Genomic DNA, 4861 nt, shown 5'->3' on the forward strand with positions numbered 1-4861 from the left:
TTTCTCATCAATAATACCAAACAAATGAGAAGAGAGAGGGAGACAGGGAGGGGGAGGGGGGGGAGAGAGGGAGGGGGGGGGGGGGGGAGAGAGAGGGAGGGGGGGGGAGAGAGAGGGAGAGAGAGAGAGGGAGAGAGAGAGAGAGGGAGAGAGAGAGGGAGAGAGAACTCATTGCCAGACCGGGGGAGTAGAAAACGACGTGCTAGCAGAGCTTTGGAAGCCAGCGGACGGCGTTAGGAAGCCAGGGTGGAGCTTCAGCCAGGGGAGGAAGGTGTTGACTAGATGCAAACGAGTTGGCCGGGCGAGGAGCGACACAGCAGCTGATAACTCACTTTCCAGCCCCGGAGGGGGACGTCTTTATAAGGGCTTTCTCATCAGGCCCAACAGGCACCTGAGCGCTCCCAAAAATAGCCCCCCATCACCACCACCGCTGCTGCAATACCGCCATTGTGTACAGGGAGTCCTGCCAGCATGTCTTCTGCTCATTTGGGGCCATCAGTAAAACCCACCCTCTCCTACTTCCACAAGCACACACTATAGAGCCTGACCTACTGTCTCTGAAAGTTTAAAACCCTGGTTTTGCACATTCCAGCCTCTGTTTGTAGCTGATTTTAATGACTGACTGACTACTGATTATGTCACAAGTTGTTCTATTTTATATTCTTTATCTGTACTGGTTTATTGTGTTTAATTTTTATTGTTGCTGCTTGTTTTGTAATCTTGGTTACATTGAAAATGAGGGGCCTGCCCCTCAATTGTATTCCTGAGAAACTAAATAAAGGTTATGAATGAATGAATGAATGAATGAATGAATACTTTGAATGAATGTAACTTTCAATTCATTTCTCAACTTCAACTTTCAATTTAATTAACTTAATTTGTCCCTAGGGCAACTGACTTTACCACAATACATGCAAGACAATATAGATGCAAAGATACTATATAGTCACAGATATCATGTCAATTTATTACTAAGCTAAGCTAGTCTATCTTGTTCTCAAAATTCACAAATGAACCAGTAAGACAGCGAATGTCCTACAATACGGGTTGAGCAACGTGACCCAGCACCACCAGAACAGACAGGTAAATGGACTGCACTTATATAGCGCTTTTCCACCTTAGCGGCACTCAAAGCGCTTTACAATGGCCTCTCATTCACCCATTCACACACACACTCACACACCAATGGCGGTAGCTGCCATGCAAGGTGCTAACCTGCTCATTGGGAGCAATTTGGGGTTAAGTGTCTTGCTCAAGGACACTTCGACATGTGGACAGTCGGAGCTGGGATTCGAACCACTGACCCTTCGATCATTGAACGACCCACTCTACCAACTGAGCTACAGCCGCCCCACCTGACCAACAAACCCGATGTTCCCCTCAGCCGAGCCTCACAGAGCCAGACCCACCTCCACACTTCCTTTATTGTGCCAGCGCTGGAGAAAGGTCATGATATAACGCTGTGTGTGCAAGGTTGTTGTTTTTGTAGGTTGAGGTGTATATTAGGGGTGTAACGATACACTAATCTCACGATACGATACACGATATTGGGTTGACAATAACAATACGATAGGATACACTAAGGGCAGGAGTGAAGCGTTGCAGTAGCGCTGCTGTTCACACCAATAGTGCATTTCTCCACATTTCTACTCCAATATACTGTGAATTTAGAGCTTAATGGAGTAGTAAAGGGAAAATCATGTTTAGCCCTGTTTTAAGGTTAGTTATGATCATATACAATGGTTCAGATCAAAACGTTGACTAAACGTGCACTTTTGTGAAAGTTGATAATTGCTCTACCACCGTTTAGGTCATACAATGGATGTGGGTGGGCACCTTGAAAAATCATTCATGAGATCTGTGGGAATGTTCACTAGCTAAGTTAGCCGAACACATTGTCTCTCAACGCCAACGGATAGGATTGGCATGGTGATATTCAAACGTAACTGGTCATTGAAATTATCCATTTAACTTGGCATTTTTTATTTATAGGTGAATTCTTGAGTATGTTTAGATATTTAAAAAAATAACTAGCTTTGTAAATGACCAAACTTTTGTCTTTTTTCCTAACCATTTGGCAGTAGGCTAGCACTGCCTCCGCGGCCCACTGGATGGCGCTCTGCGGACCACTGGTTGAGAATGGCTGGTTTAAGAACAACGCACTACCAACTCAGGAACCATGAGGACTGTTTCACTCACCCCCCTAAACTCACTCCACATCCACAGGGCATCTGAGTCACGGCACCAGTGTAGCGCATCTAAGCCAGCCACACTGCCTTGTGTTCTTCTGCCTGAAGAATCACTGCATACCTCGACATAAGGAGATGCCGTTTATCTTTGGAATCTGAAAATCAGAAATGTGACAGAAATGGCTCCTTTAGTTCTTGAGGTCACAGTCTGTCAGCAAGCTCATCAGATCAGACATTCTCTTTAACAGAAAGTAGCCTGTAGAGAATAACCAAAAGGTATAACAATTATAACAATCAGGGTTGGGGAGTAACGGATTACATGTAACGCCGTTACGTAATCAGATTACAAAAAAACAGTAACTGTAATCCGTTACAGTACAATTTAAAATATGTAATCTAGATTACAGTTACATTTTCATAGTAACGGGGATTACAGGCGTGATTACAATCACCCCTCGCCTCCTCATCAGTTTTACAAAATAGCTTTAAAAAAAAATGAAGTAGGCTAGTAGCCTATACTATACTGATACCAGTTGCGCGCAGCGCGCCAACAAGATTCCCACTGATGTGCTCGTTGGACCACAGCTGCCAGACAGACAGCGAGCAGCACGGGCATGGCAGAAATACCGCAATGTGCATTAAAATCCTGGAAATACCAGCATTTTTTGTATTTACCTGTCACAGAACCACAACAATATTACAGCACAGTGTAAACTATGCCTCCCAGCCACCTGCCTCGACGGCCAATGACTCAATGTCCAACCTGAAAAAACATTTGCCGGTAAGTTAACGTTAGCTAATGTCAAACGTTAGGGTAGCTAACGTTAACCTTACTTCCACTGACAGCTAAATTAGCTAGCAGTAGGCTTCTACAGTATAGCACTAATGTTCAACCAGAAAACCAGACACAAGCGCCCATTCAGATTATTTTCACTCAATAGTGCCTGTCGGTGTTATGGTGCGTTCGTTTGTGGTCGGAGGTGGCAAGTCGCAAGTGGCAAAATACCTACCTCCGACCTGTGTGCATTCGAGCTATAGCGAATGATACGATGATGATATGATATGATATTGACATCAGCCGGCAACTGGGGGCTGAGAAACATATCCGAATTTGCGACGAGGAAGTGCGAGTTCATGCAGCGTTTTATTTAATCATTCCTAGTAGCAAGTCGCAATTTGCCACCTCCCAGTTATAAACGAATGCACCATTATTCAAGAGCTATAACTAACTGCCTGGGAAAACTTGTCAGTGGGTGCTTTATCCATAATATATAAGGCTGTGTCCACTGGCAAGCTGTATAGCTGAATAGCGCCAATCACAGCTGCTTAGAATGCATTAGAGCTGGAGTTTAGAGCTGGCTCCGACGTTTACACCTAACGTTAGCTACATTAGCAACGAGTGTCGTGTTTTGCAGACTGCAATTAACTAGCCAAGGCAAGATGACACGCACCCTAACCTCTTGGCATTAAAGGAAAATGCTCGTTTTTGACAACCTGGACCTTATTTACGACATATTATAAGAAGTTTGACTCACCGAGATCACTTTTGTGTTGTTCGGAATCGGAGGCCTGTAGAAGAAATTTAAAATCCAGCGCGAGCCAGTATATCCATGTAATGGCGGTGCACGGGGCAACGGGAATGCAGTTTCTCAAAATCCATTTTCGTCCGCTAAACGGTTGTTTTCAGCAATCAGATTGGATGAATCGACAGTTGAGATTCCTCAACGCGAGGCATTGTTTCGGTTTTCAAATACGATCTTTACACGCCTTTCCCCACTTGCTCCAGCACGCATGCGCACAGGCCAGCGCGCAGACTGGCTATTCTCCGGCTCACATTCTCTGCGCTACGATCGGATTGCGGACGAATGACGACGACAATATTCTCGGCACCAACAACGATCGTAGCGCAGAGAATGTGAGCCGGAGAATAGCCAGTCTGCGCGCTGGCCTGTGCGCATGCGTGCTGGAGCAAGTGGGGAAAGGCGTGTAAAGATCATATTACAGAGGCTACAGACCACGTATTTGAAAACCGAAACAATGCCTCGCGTTGAGGAATCTCAACTGTCGATTCATCCAATCTGATTGCTGAAAACAACCGTTTAGCGGACGAAAATGGATTTTGAGAAACTGCATTCCCGTTGCCCCGTGCGCCGTCATTACATGAATATACTGGCTCGCGCTAGATTTTAAATTTCTTCTACAGGCCTCCGAACAACACAAAAGTGATCTCGGTGAGTCAAACTTCTTATAATATGTCGTAAATAAGGTCCAGGTTGTCAAAAACGAGCATTTTCCTTTAACACTTGCTCTAACTGGGCGGGCGCTGGGCAACTGCTGTTTAGCTATGTTGTCAGCTCTAGAACACAGAAAAAGAATAAATAATGTAGGATTTCTGGTGAAATACACAGTACATTTTATATCTGGTGAAATACACAGTACATTTTATTTAAAGTAATCCAAAAGTAACTGAAAGTAATCCCTTACTTTACTTTTAAATTGTGGTAATCGGATTACGTTACTGACTACAATTTTTCACAAGTAATTTGTAACTGTAAGGGATTACTTTTTTAAAGTAACCTTCCCAACCCTGATAACAATGCAGCATACAAACCTAAATGTAAAATCCAAAACAATCTCACATACCTGAAAACCAGTGACAGAAAGGGCCTTGG

Source organism: Borostomias antarcticus (assembly GCF_949987555.1).
Source record: "Borostomias antarcticus genome assembly, chromosome: 8".
Classification (NCBI taxonomy): Eukaryota; Metazoa; Chordata; class Actinopteri; order Stomiiformes; family Stomiidae; genus Borostomias; species Borostomias antarcticus.